We start from the raw sequence: 14891 nt of genomic DNA on the forward strand, positions 1-14891 counted from the left end.
GAAGGACATGTGGATCCAGAATTGGCCTCCACAGTCACTTACGGACTCACTGTTGAAAGTGTGTTCATGGAAGACAATCTTACTTGGCTACAAGGGATTGCCAAAGAAGAAAGAAGAAGCAGTGGTGAAATGGATGGGGGGAAACAATAGGAGCTTGAATCCTGACAAGACAGAGGCCCTGTGGGTGAATCGTTCCAGTGTCCAAGAAATTGGTCAGTTGCCTACCCTGGATGGGGTCGCACTCCCCCAGAAGGAGCAGTTTCATAGTTGTGGGGATGCTTCTGGATCCAGATCTGTCACTGGAAGCTGAGGTAGCCTCAATGCAAAGGCAGATCTATAGGAGCGCAACCACTTGAGTCGGAGAGCACATGGAGCTTTGGGGGCACTGCACCAGGCACCGCAACTATGAAATCCAATGGAAAGCGAGAGATGGAGGGCACTGGATTTTGGCATCGCCCAGGGCGCCACTGAAATTGAGAGGACAAGACCCGCCGCTGCTCAGTGGCAATTATTATTATCATCATCATCATCATCATCATCATCATATTTATACTCCGCCCATCTGGCTAGAAATGCCATTTATCAACTGAGGCTGGTTTGACAATGACGGCCATTCCTGCACTGGGAAAGCCCTGCCACAGTAGTTCGCACATTGATTACTTCAAGTATGGATTACTGCAAGGCGCTCTATGTGGGGCAGCCCTTGTGCTTGATCCGGAAGCTGCAGTTAGTTCAGAACGCTGCTGCACAATTGCTGACAGGGCTGAGGCCTTGTCAGCACAGTGGTACCTCGGGTTAAGTACTTAATTCATTCCGGAGGTCTGTTCTTAACCTGAAACTGTTATAATAATAATAATAATAATTTATTATTTGTACCCCGCCCATCTGGCTGGGTTTCCCCAGCCACTCTGGGCGGCTTCCAACAGAGATGAAAAATACACTAAAATGTCACATATTAAAAACTTCCCTGAACAGGGCTGCCTTCAGATGTCTTCTGAATGTCAGGTAGTTGTTTATCGCTTTGACATCTGATGGGAGGGCATTCCACAGGGCGGGCGCCACTACCAAGAAGGCCCTCTGCCTGGTTCCCTGTAACTTGGCCTCTCGCAGTGAGGGAACCGCCAGAAGGCCCTCAGAGCTGGACCTCAGTGTCCGGGCAGAACGATGGGGGAGGAGATGCTCCTTCAGATATACTGGACCGAGGCCATTTAGGGCTTTAAAGGTCAGCACCAACACTTTGAATTGTGCTCGGAAACGTACTGGGAGCCAATGTAGGTCTTTCAAGACCGGTGTTATATGGTCTCGGCGGCTGCTCCCAGTCACCAGTCTAGCTGCCGCATTCTGGATTAGTTGTAGTTTCCGGGTCACCTTCAAAGGTAGCCCCACGTGGTGCCAGGGTGGTGTAGTGGTTAAGAGCGGTGGACTCCTAATCTGGGGAACCGGGTTCGATTCCCCGCTCCTCCACATGCAGCTGCTGGGTGACCTTGGGCCAGTCACACTTCTCTGAAGTCTCTCAGCCCCACTCACCTCACAGAGTGTTTGTTGTGGGGGAGGAAGGGAAAGGAGAATGTTAGCCGCTTTGAGACTCCTGAAAGGGAGTGAAAGGCGGGATATCAAATCCAAACTCTTCTTCTTCTTCACGTAGAGCGCATTGCAGTAGTCCAAGCGGGAGATAACCAGAGCATGCACCACTCTGGCGAGACAGTCTGCAGGCAGATAGGGTCTCAGCCTACGTACCAGATGGAGCTGGTAGACAGCTGCCCTGGACACAGATTTGACCTGTGCCTCCATGGACAGCTGTGAGTCCAAAATGACTCCCAGGCTGCGCACCTGGTCCTTCAGGGGCACAGTTACCCCATTCAGGACCAGGGAATCCTCCACACCTGCCCGCCTCCTGTCCCCCAAAAACAGTACTTCTGTCTTGTCAGGATTCAACCTCAATCTGTTAGCCGCCATCCATCCTCCAACCGCCTCCAGACACTCACACAGGACCTTCACCGCCTTCACTGGTTCTGATTTAAAAGAGAGGTAGAGCTGGGTATCATCTGCATACTGATGAACACCCAGCCCAAACCTCCTGATGATCTCTCCCAGTGGCTGCATGTAAATGTTGAAAAGCATGGGGGAGAGGACAGAACCCTGGGGCACCCCACAAGTGAGAGCCCAGGGGTCTGAACACTCATCCCCCACCACCACTTTCTGAACACGGCCCAGGAGGAAGGAGCGGAACCACTGTATGACAGTGCCCCCAGCTCCCAGCCCCTCAAGACGGTCCAGAAGGATGTTATGGTCGATGGTATCAAGCGCCGCTGAGAGATCCAGCAGAACTAGGAAACAGCTCTCACCTTTGTCCCTAGCCCGCCGGAGATCATCAACCAGTGCGACCAAGGCAGTTTCAGTCCCATGATGAGGCCTGAATCCCGACTGGAAGGGATCCAAATGGTCCGCTTCTTCCAGGCGTGCCTGGAGTTGTTCAGCAACCACTCACTCAATCACCTTGCCCAAGAATGGAAGGTTTGAGACTGGGCGATAATTGGCCATCTTAACCTGGCTTCTTAACCTGAAGCACCACTTTAGCTAATGGGGCCTCCAGCTGCCACCGTGCTGCCAGAGCACGATTTCTGTTCTCATCCTGAAGCAAAGCTCTTAACCTGAGGTACTATTTCTAGGTTAGCGGAGTCTGTAATCTGAAGCGTATGTAACCCGAGGTACCACTGTGTATGGCACCGGCGCTTCGAGATCTGCACTGGCTGCTGATTGCTACCGCGCCAAATGCAAGGCGGTGCAATTACCGTATTTTTTGCTCTATAAGACTCACTTTTTCCCTCCTAAAAAGTAAGGGGAAATGTGTGTGCGTCTTATGGAGCGAATGCAGGCTGTGCAGCTATCCCAGAAGCCAGAACAGCAAGAGGGATTGCTGCTTTCACCGCACAGCGATCCCTCTTGCTGTTCTGGCTTCTGAGATTCAGAATATTTTTTTTCTTGTTTTCCTCCTCCAAAAACTAGGTGCGTCTTGTGGTCTGGTACGTCTTATAGAGCGAAAAATACGGTAGTTTATAAAGCCCTTGATGGCCTACAAAATCACCTTACCCCACATGTGCCCACACAACTGCTTTGATTGGCATAACTGGCACTACTACAGGTGACACATAATACCCGTTCCACAGTGGTAAGAACTCAATCATTTTAGTGTGACAGCACCTATATTTTGAAACTCCCTGCCTATTGAGATCAAACAGGCACTTTCACAGTACTCTTTCTGGCGCCTGCAAAAAACATTCCTGTTTAGACAAGCCTATGCAGATGCTTAGAACATTAAGGTAATTTTAATCTAATTTAGGATTTTAACTTTGGTGTGTTTCAAAGTAAGGTTGAGAGATTTTCACGTGTGTGTGTGTGTGTGTAATTAAATTTTATATTTTACAATTTGGAATACGCATTTAAACGTCCTTAAAATATCAACGACTTCCCTTCCTCTCTTTCCGTGGTTCATTTTGCATATCATAAATCCCTGCATATTTTACAAAAACTAAACCATTCAGTATTCCATTACTACATCCATCAAAACTTATTTACACTGTTGAATTTATCTTAATGCTGCCAATGTTTTCAAGTGTACACAATTTCCCCTGATATATTCAATAAACATTTTCCAGCCTTCTCTAAATGTATGTTCTTCTTGTTCCTCTTATTCTATATGTTAAATCTGCAAGCTGTGCATATTTTATCAGCTTAAGTGGCCCTAGCTTCCATCAGCCCCAGCCAGCATGGCAAGGGTCAGGAGTGATGGGAGATGGAGTCCTACAATATCTGAAGGACCACATGTTTGCCATCCTCGTTTCAGGCTTCTTAGTTGAATTCTGCACATCAGGTAGACAAACCTATTTCGAGAAGGGTGGTGAGGATGGGTTAAATTTAAGCCCAGCTTGCCTCACCCCATGTGAGACTTATACGCGATACCACAATAGTATGCCACAAATCATTGTTATTTTTTCCTTCTGTGGGTTTATTTGGGACTTCAAAGGGAAACACAAATAAATTGGGAGGGGGCTGGAAGTAGAACGGCAGGACTGCTGATGCGGGAAACAAAGCTGCCCTTTCTCTGAGTAATTCTCCATGAAATTGTTCTGCGGTAGCATATCTCGAGAATTAAATGGATCAGAAGGAAGTGGAGAAAATTCGGGGGGTTTTATTTTCTTTTAATCTTGATTGCGGTTTCTTTCGAATGCTTTTGATGATTGAGGTTGGTTCTTTCAGAACCGAGGAAGGGAAGATCAGAGCAATGGAAAAAGTAAGGCGGGGGGGGCGAATGCGACCCTCCGTGACTCTCTGTCTGGCCCTCAGAATGCTCCACACCTTTCACTGTCTCTGTTTTCCACCCGAAATGTTTGTTGTTGTTGTGTTGCCTGGTTGTAATGTATCCTTGATCTCTGATCATGCTGCTTGCTTGACTGGAGGAAGAATGGGGAGGTCTGTATGAGTCTGTGTAGAAACAAAGGTCAGAGTTGTATTTGTTGCACCTGGCATGTGTGAGACACACACACACACACCCCAAGGCAAAGCAAGATGAAGATAAACTGTGTAATTTAAAATACTCATTTTACATCCTTAAGATATCAGTGACTTCCCTTCTTATCTTTCCATGGTTCATTTTACATATCATCAATCCCTGCATATTTTACAAAAATGATACCATTCTTTATTCCATTATTGCATCCATCAAAACTTATTTACACTGCTGAATTTATCTTAATGCTGCCGGCTTTTTCAGCTGTACACAATTATTTCCCATATATCCAATTAACATTTTCCAATCTTCTTTAAACGTAGGTCTCTTATTCTATATAAGTCTGTGAGTTGTGCATATTCTGTCTACTTATGTTGCCATTCTTCTTTAGTTAGGACCTTGCTCGTTTTCCATTTTGGGGCTAACTAAACATGGGCCGCAGTACAGTGGTACCTCAGATTAAGAACTTAATTCATTCTGGAGGTCCGTTCTTAACCTGAAACTGTTCTTAACCTGAGGTACCACTTTAGCTAATGGGGCCTCCCACTGCCACCGCACCACCGCCACGCGATTTCTGTTCTCATCTTGAAGCAAAGTTCTTAACCTGAGGTACTATTTCTGGGTTAGCGGAGTCTGTAACCTGAGGCGTCTGTAACCTGAGGCGTCTGTAACCTGAGGTACCACTGTATGGCCACTTGTGTCTAATGGAGAGAAATATACCGCCCCACCCTCCAAAGCAGCCATTTTGTGTCTGGCACCCATAGCACTTTCTCGAAATTGCAAATGTCTCCACTGGCCACAAAAGGTTGGCAACCCCTGAATTAGCTCATCAAGAAAAAGAAAATGGGAGATCCTCTTCAAAGATCCTCTGCACCACCATTTTGTTTGGCCTCGTCTCCCTTGCAGTAATGACATTCAGAAAGCCTTGTGTATTTGCAGCCTTTATCCCTGCTTGTTTCCTGCGGTCAAGATATCTGCAAGGTGATATTCTAGTTTGTAATGCTCCATATTACAGTCCAAACACCATCATGGTCTCCTTGCTGGTATCATCATTATTAATTATTATTACTTCATACATTTGACTCTACAAAAACCCCTAGTAATTTGATAACATGATATTCAATTACTCGCCTGACTAGTTATTGCAAATTACTTCAAAATATTTAGGCAGTTAACTTGCTAAGTAATTGAATCACTTCTGATGTAAAGGAATGCAAAACACCAGCAATTACTTTAATTTATCAGAAGCTGTCAGTCAAACGGAAAGGCTGCCTGATCACAGTTTGATCATCACGCACTTTTACCTGGTGGTATGCACCTGGAAAAATGTCTCCAGGGTTTTGCTTTTTGAACAAATGCAGGTGTCATGATACTACACCTATAGTTTTGTTTTGTTTTTTTACTACTGTGCGTTTTTTAAAAAAACTGATTTTACTTACTACTCTGGATTATGTTTTGCTTTTTAAGTCATTTTTGTTTTTTCCAAGTGAATGCACACACATAATGCCTGCTTTGCACGAGATGATAAGCCAAACAACGGCTTGCCAGGACTGTACAAACATGCAAACTCTTGGAATCTACAGCCATTTTGCTCCTCTCTGCCCCTCTTGGTTTAGCTTAGCATATTTGTTGTCTGAACCTGGGCTCATGGCTAAGCTCTCTCCTCACTAATCATTGTTAGCAACATCACTTAAATAATGTGAGCATTCATTGTAAGGAGAGCTGAGCATCCTTAAGTAAAGGTAAAGGTACCCCTGCCCGTACAGGCCAGTCTTGCCAGACTCTGGGGTTGTGCGCCCATCTCACTCAAGAGGCCAGGGGCCAGCGCTGTCCGGAGACACTTCCGGGTCACGTGGCCAGCGTGACATCGCTGCTCTGGCGAGCCAGAGCCGCACACGGAAACGCCGTTTACCTTCCCGCTGGTAAGCGGTCCCTATTTATCTACTTGCACCCGGAGGTGCTTTCGAACTGCTAGGTTGGCAGGCGCTGGGACCGAGCAGCGGGAGCGCACCCCGCCGCAGGGATTCGAACCGCCGACCTTTCAATCGGCAAGTCCTAGGCGCTGAGGCTTTAACCCACAGCGCCACCTGCGTCCCGAGCATCCTTAAGAGATCGTTAAACCCCTCTCTGAGCTACAAGTCCCCTTGGAAGAGAGATTGGTTATTAAACCACACTGGGAATTGCAGCTCAGTGAGGGAAGTCTCCCAACAACTCTCAATACCCTTAAAAAATTATAACTCCCAGAATTCTTTGGGGAAAGTCATGACTGTCTATTGTAGTGTTTTAAATGTATGTGGCCACAGATAAGACAGATAGTAATGAAAGCTCTAGAAAGGCCACCTTAGATCCAGCATCATTTTGATCAGAGCAATTGACAAAGGCAGAAGCTGGAATGTTTTGCTATAACAGTTTAGCATTCAGGTTTTGTTAGCCACTGTAATATGATTATTCACATACACACACACAGCCCAAAAAGCATGTAAAAATTTAAAATCAGACGATCCGCTAACTATTACGGAAGATATTTTCTTAGTGGTCAGCATACGTGTGGTGGCATAAACAGTTTTTAAAAATTGATTCTGTAAAAATGACTTTAAGTTCAGTACAGATATTGACTAGGATTTTTTTTTAAAGTTATTAGTAGTTTAACTTAGAATAAATTCATCTGAAGTTGGAAAAAAAACTGTGGGTTTTTTATGCACTCTCAACACAGCCAAATAGGGGATGGGGGTTCCAGAATGTTCTAAAGTGTTCTGTGTGTTCCCAACTGCCGGATATATATTTTCCACAGAAGCCCCTCTGTTCCAGCTCCAGGTGGCCATAGGAAGAGGGAGCTCAAGAGAGCAAGAAAAGAAGGAGGCGCGCGTGAGGAGAGCACACCGAGAGGACAGGGAAGCATGCCTTGGACCACGTGTCGTGGGGATATGGTGAAGCGGCGGTACCTGTGGTGGGCTTTGGGCTGGCAGTTTAGGCAACTGCTACCACTGCCCTTCCTCGGCCGAAAAGTGCACCGCAGAACCTGGCTGGGCCCAAGCGGGGAATCGGTACTGAAGATCAACCAAGCCAGGCCATGGGGACCCAGGGAGCGCCCACAGGTCAGTCACAGAAAGATGGGTGGAGATGAGACTGAGGACGCCAACCTGGCCAGGCTGCACCACTTGTGGAGATGTGTGTGTGTGTGTCTTTGAATTCTACTCAGGGCCATCTTTAGCATATCCAGCACCGTGGTGCAAATATCTCTCTGGCACACTCCCCATTTCCTAGAGTTTTTTTAAGTGGCGGGGGGAGGACTTCGGTCAGTCCAGCTTGTTTACATCATGTGGTCCAGCGCACACTCAGCGTGGCACGTAAGTAAGAGGTGCCCGGATCATAGCTGTCAACCTTCCCTTTTTTTGTGGGAAATTCCCTTATTCCAGCACCATTTCCCGCTGCTTCCCGCTGCTATCCCGGATTGTTAGATATCCTGTAGATTGTCCCCGGAACAGGTGCGGCTGCTGATCCCTTATTTTCAAGGCTGCTGATCCCTTATTTTCAAATCTGAAAGTTGACAGCTATGGCTTCCGGGATCGCAGCCCAGATGGCCTTCCATGAAGCCTCCCTCTAAGCGCCTAGTGCCCCTTACCTGCCCCCATCCGGGGAAGTCTGTGCCACATGAGGGCCAGCAAGCAGATCAGGTGGCTTCCCAGCTGTGCCATCCTCGCTCGGCACCGGGATCGCGCAGGGCGCTTCCCTGCTCCGCTCGCAGACTCCGCAGGGAGGCGCGCAGGCAGTGACATAGCCAGAGAGCCATAGGCACCCAGGCAGCCCCGGTGGGAGGGGACATGAAGGGGATTCCCTGAGCCAGATGCAGCATGCTCCAATAGGTGGTTGAGAGGAGAGGAGTGGGCTGCCCCAGACAGTGGCGTAGCGTGGGTTGTCAGCACCCAGGGCAAGGCAAGTAATTTGCACCCCCTAACCCGTGGATTTGCGCCCCCTAACCTGTGGATTTGCGCCCCCTAACCCTAACCCCCAGATGTTGCGCCCTGTGCGGCCGGCCCCCCCTGCACCCCCCACGCTACACCACTGGCCCCAGAGCGCGGAAGGGAGCACACCCCTAATCTCCTTCCCTGACACTCAGCTTGAGGCGCCCTCCAAAATCTGGCGCCCTGCACCACTAACGTCTATGGGTAAGACACCCCTGATTCTACTCAATATTGATCCAGAGCAGATTCCAATATTAATAATAATAATAATAATAATAATAATAATAATAATAATAATAATAATAATTTATTTATACCCTGCACATCTGGCTGGGTTTTCCCAGTCACTCTGGGCAGCTTCCAACAAAATATTTAAAATACATTAAAACATCAGTCATTAAAAACTTCTCTAAACAGGGCTGCCTTCAGATGGCTTCTAAACTTCAGATAGTTGTTTATTTCTTTGACATCTGATGGGAGGGCGTTCCACAGGGTGTATAGTTAGCAGTGTAAAAACTTAAATGTGTTGCCCAAAAAATAGACCAAAGGCAATTATATTTCATCCAGCAGAGCTTTACTGCTACTGAAGACAAATGAGCATAATGGTCACAAATCCAATACATTCAATATTGGCACTGCCCATAAGAAATCCAGTTGCATCAGACTTAACTTAAACTTACAATAACTTATAAAAGTTAGAAAGTTATAAGTTATATATATATAATAAGTTCAGTTCCCTGGAAGAAGGACTGATTCCTAACTTGCTGTGTGAACTGTAGCTCTGTGAAGGAAATGGCGGGGTCTGCTAGCAACTTGCGGCACCTTAGCAAGCTACAGTTCCCAGGAATCTATGCGAAAGCCATAACTTTAAAAGTGGTATAATGATACTTTAAATGTAAGGTTCAAGTGCGGCATTGAAGTTGTATTAAACCAAGTTTAATTCAGAGCCAACACATCGAAATTAATGGCCATGGTAAAGGTAAAGAACCCCTGGACGGTTAAGTCCAGTCAGTGGTGCCCATGGGGTTGTGGCGCTCATCTCGCTTCAGGCCAAGGGAGCTGGCATTTGTCCACAGACAGCTTTCCTGGTCATGTGGCCAGCAGGACTAAACCGCTTCTGGTGCAATGAAACACCGTGATGGAAACCAGAGCGCACGGAAACGCCGTTTACCTGCTTGTCACAATGGTACCTATTTATCTACTTGCACTGGCGTGCTTTCGAACTGCTAGGTTGGTAGGAGCTGGGACAGAGCAACAGGAGCTGACCCAGTCTCATGGATTTGACCCGCTGACCTTCCAATCGGCAAGGCCAAGAGGCTCAGTGGTTTAGACCACAGTGCCACCCACGTGCCATGACAAATGTATGGCAATCAATTCCCAATAGGTCTATATGGAAATGGCAGAAATGACTGGCAGAATACGAGATCAAGGAGAAGAGCAGGTGGAAGATTGGAAGAAGTTTAAAAATTATCTACAAAAACATTGTAAAAATTTTGAATGTTGAGGACATTGAAATGAAACGAAGGGGTTCTAGTGAATAAGATAAATAAGAGTATGAAAGAAGGCATAGATATTGGACGAAAATCTGAATAATACAATATGTGAAGGAATTTTTAAAGGATAAAATTAATAAGAATGAACTTGCTAAATTAATTTTAAAGTGGAATACAAGAAAGGAGGGCGGGTGGAAGTCAGGAAAATAAGGTTATGAAGGATATGAATTTGAAAAGAGCTCTTTTTCCCTTTTTATGTTAATTTGTTTTTTAATTTTTTTTAGGTTTGTAATATTTTGCTTTTTCCAGTTTTTTGGCTGTGTTTTGATTGTTTGTTTTTGTTGCTTGAATGTTGGTGTTTGTTGGGGTTTTGATGTTTATTGTTCTATTGTAATCTTTCTTTTTTTTGAAAAATTTAATAAAATATTAATTATAAAAAAAAAAAACAATTCCCACTAGGTCTATTCTGAGTAAATGTTAAATGATGACTACCTTTCGTTTCCACTTCTCACATTCCTTAGGGAACAGAGGAAGCTGCCTGACACCGTCAGACCATTGGTCCATTTAGCTCAATGGTTGCCTGCACTAACGGGCAGCAGTCCTCCAGGTCTCAAACAGGGGACATTATTATTATTATTATTATTATTATTATTATTATTATTATTTGAATTTAAATACCACCCTATACCCAGAGGTCTCAGGGCAGTTCACAGAAAAGACCAACAGGAAATCACAATATATATAATCAAAATGAAAACAACAACTCAATAGCACCCCTGCCCAAAAAAGAGCCACGTTTTAAAAGGGCATAGGGACATTCCTAGTCTTAACTGAAGGTAAAGGTAAAGGACCCCTGGACAGTTAAGTCCAGTCAAAGGTGGCTATAGGGTTGTGGCACTCATCTCTCACTTTCAGATTGAGGGAGCCGACGTTTGTCCACAGACAGCTTTCCAGGTCATGTGGCCAGCAGAACTAAACCGCTTCTGGCACAACAGAACACCGTGATGGAAGCCAAAGGGCACAGAAACGCTGTTTATCTTCCTGCCACAGTGCTACCTATTTATCTACTTGCACTGGTGTGCTTTCGAACTGCTAGGTTGGCAGGAGCTGGGACCGAGCAACGGGAGCTCACCACGTCATGGGGATTCGAACCGCCAACCTTCTGATCGGCAAGCCCAAGAGGCTCAGTGGTTCAGACCACAGCACCACCAGGGATTGAACCTAATACATTCTGCATACAGAGCAGATGTTCTAGCACTGAGTCACATCCCTTCCCCAAAAGTCCCGTCACTTGATTTTCCCAGAACACTTAGGAAATAATAGCCATCCAAACTAACTCTTTAAGAAATGATTTCAGAGATCCAACACTCCACCAGTCGACTTTGACTGAGCATAAATGGGGCCAGATACAAATGGCTTAGATTGTTTAATGGAAAATAGTGGATGAGGTAAAGATTAGGAAAACGATATAGGGAGGGGGCACAGATAGAAGAAGAAGATAGAGAGTCGGACGTTGCTGAGGTGATGAAGAGACGGTGGTTGGCCAAAATTGCAAAAGAGCTAAAATGTAATTATTCTATTTGCAGGCTCAATTGTAAGAACAGTCTGACCATTAAGTTATTGATGGCACAACGGCAAGGTAGGTCATGAGTTATTCTCTCCCTTTGAAAGTGTCAGGGTGTAGAGAGAAAATGATAGCTTCTAATCTTACCCAGAAAAGCTGTGTGGTACTGTCAACCACGTCTAGATATTTAAACTGCCACCTGCTAGGGATGCTGGAGTTGCAAGATTGCTGCACCAAGAAAAGAATTTGATTAGATAGCTCCACAAGATCCCTTCCAACTCTACAATTCTATTGTTTTATGTCTTCATATTATTCTAATTATTGCTACTACAACGACTACCTGCAAAGTCCCAGGAGGGGCTGCAACAATTTAAAATTAAAAAATGAGAAGAAAGATGCAACAGATTATAATCACAGGAGTAAGAAAGCCCTGAGATGTCTTTTTATATAACAGCAGCGGCAGCATCTTCAGGTTGGTAAGATTTGTGAGGCAGGCTAGGCTGAGAGAGTATGGCTGCCCCCAAAGTCTCCCAGTGAGCTTTAGGGTTGAGTGGTGATCCCTCAGCTCACTGGCTCCAACTCTAAGGGGTCCCTTTGAGCCCCCAATAATACATCAGACTGAGTTCCTTGCAGGATAAAAATATAGTGACTAGAATAAGGTGGGGACAGGATATTTGGGAGCATGACTAAAGACAAGCAGTACTGATGTAAAAAACTTAGGATTTTGGTTTGGGGTCCGCTACAATCAGAGAAGACAGGTGATGTCCAAACAGGGAGAGAAAGAAGCAAACAGCTTTTTAAAAGCAAAGTTCCTTTATTCAGTTGCCACCAAATTCCCTATGTGAAGGTGATAAAAGGTACAAGGAACCCCGCACAAAGGTAAGTCCAGAATTTTATACAGTCACAATTGTGGGTGGTCTTATTTCTTATAAGAAAAAACTTGCTCCTTTTCCCTTATGGGGTACCCAAGAGCCCGTATAGAGACCTTACTGTATGTAGGTTCCCTATCAGTAGGAGAAAATAACAGGGGCCAACCAGAGAATATTGAGAAGCAAAGCAGCTAGTAAGCCTGATCTTTATTAACTGTTGCAACAGGGTGCTCTCAACCACACAGTGGAGGCAGGAGGGACCCAGAACATTGGTGTGCAAGCTCTTATATAGACTTTTGAAATAGCCCACCCTGTAGCCCAAGACCACCCCCCTGAAACATCATACATACATCACAGAAGGAGGCGGTCTACAGCAGAAATCATGTTTGCCAGGGTACCTGATAATGGTCACTGATTGCTTTTACCTAGGTAGTCTGGCTACTCTTTTGTGATGGTAAATACTCAGTTCCTGACTCCAGGTCACAGGCTCACCCTATTCATACACAGATACACCCTTAAGACAGGATTTGTGAGCAAAGAGACAATGGGGAGGTTTTCCCATTTCGAAACATTTGAGGTCAATTAGGGAGAAACTACCGTATTTTTCGCTCTATAGGACACACTGGTCCATGGGGTCACGAAGAGTCGGACACGACTAAATGACTAAACAACAACAGGGAGAGTCAAAATGGTTTCAGGACTGATTTCCTGTACTGTTTTCAGACATGTGGTTTATACTGTATATATTTGAGACCTTAAATATATATATTTAAATATATATATAATTAAGTAATTAAGGAACAAAAGAAGAAAAGGCACACTAGCCTGGGAACTTCCTCTCTGCCCAGAACATTGGAGGCTAGACACCACACCCCCTCTACAGTATTTATAGGATCTCAAACATTGAGATCCCGCTCTGTTCCAGTAACAAGAAGCCGAAAGCACCAGCCTGAAGATGACGAGTGAGACCTCGTCGAAACGTCGCCTAGACACCCCAACTTTTACACGGGAAGACACCCGAGGACACCAAAACCTGCATTCCTGTACCCGTGAAAATCTACGAAAGCAAATATATATAGACATCTGGAAATTAGCCCTCCCCACAAAAACTGACACCAGATCCAGAGGCACACAGAACGCCAACACCAATCAACCACACCAGACCCAAACCCAGACCCTCTCCACAGATGAATTACTGACACCATCCAGTAGCCAATCCATGGTGGCACCTCCGGATGCTGCACCCCCCTGCAATCCCTACACAGATCTGGCTGACACAAGCCACAAAACCACAGCTCGCCCCTATACACGAAGCCAAGCCAAAGCACAACTAAGTGCAATACAGCCATCTTCTCAGGAAAACTCTTCACAAAGTTCAAGAGGTCAAGACACAAAGACTTTAGCAACTAATCCACACCTAATGACCCACCTAAGTGGTACTCAGGATATCACTCAAGAAATCACTCAAGGTATCTCTCAAGTAATTAAGGAACAAAAGAAGAAAAGGCACACTAGCCTGGGAACTTCCTCTCTGCCCAGAACATTGGAGGCTAGACACCACACCCCCTCTACAGTATTTATAGGAACTCAAACATTGAGATCCCGCTCTGTTCCAGTAACAAGAAGCCGAAAGCACCAGCCTGAAGATGACGAGTGAGACCTCGTCGAAACGTCGCCTAGACACCCCAACTTTTACACGGGAAGACACCCGAGGACACCAAAACCTGCATATATATATATATATATATATATATATATATATATATATATCTTATAACATATTTGTCACAGATTCGTCAAATTACAAGGTAAGGGGGAGGTACATGGGTGCAGGGTACAAAAGGGGGGGTTGGGTGCAAGATGCAAGGTGGGGGGCAAATCCTATCCACATGAGTTAGGTAATACCTAGAAATCCAGGAAGACATGGCAAATGATATGGTAATCCGTTTTTCAAGATTAGCAATAGGGATGAGAGTGTCATCCAACAGTTGGATTTTTCTCCCTACAGGGTCAAAGGAAATGGATCTGGTCCTCCGGCACTTTACGGAAGAAGGAAGGGGAGCTGAGTGGAAGTGATTAGTTTGAGGCTAAAAAGAACATTTATCCTTTCATGGTTGCAATAAAGTGGTGCAATTTGAATACATGGGTTCCAGTTCTTATTTTCCTGAAAGTTGTTACATTCATTGAGAAGTCGAACGAATGCTGATAAGGCACAAGGATACAAAGGGGTCAGTTCCATTTGCAAAGACGCCAAATGTAACAATTGCAAAAGGGTCACCTTAGGGATTCACATTTACAAAGACAGAATTATGAGAAAAATACCTAGATACAATTTAAAATTACCTGGATACAATTACGAAAGAATACTTGGATACAATGATTAAAATAGAAATAGGGTAAATTCAGGAAATAGGGTAATAGGCAGTGAAGGGAAGAAAGAAAAATGCTTTACAGTGGTACCTCAGGTTAAGAACTTAATTCGTTCTGGAGGTCCGT

General features: G+C 45.2%; 1 long non-coding RNA gene across 1 annotated transcript; it reads left to right on the forward strand.

Moving 5' to 3' along the window:
* Positions 1-7252: 7252 nt before the first annotated feature.
* Positions 7253-14534, forward strand: LOC310831793. Its single transcript, XR_014557956.1, has 3 exons — positions 7253-7602; positions 11549-11601; positions 14404-14534. It is a non-coding gene; the product is annotated as an uncharacterized lncRNA (long non-coding RNA).
* Positions 14535-14891: the final 357 nt, after the last annotated feature.

Source organism: Podarcis gaigeae, assembly GCF_964106915.1.
Source record: "Podarcis gaigeae genome assembly, chromosome: 14".
Taxonomy (NCBI): domain Eukaryota; kingdom Metazoa; phylum Chordata; class Lepidosauria; order Squamata; family Lacertidae; genus Podarcis; species Podarcis gaigeae.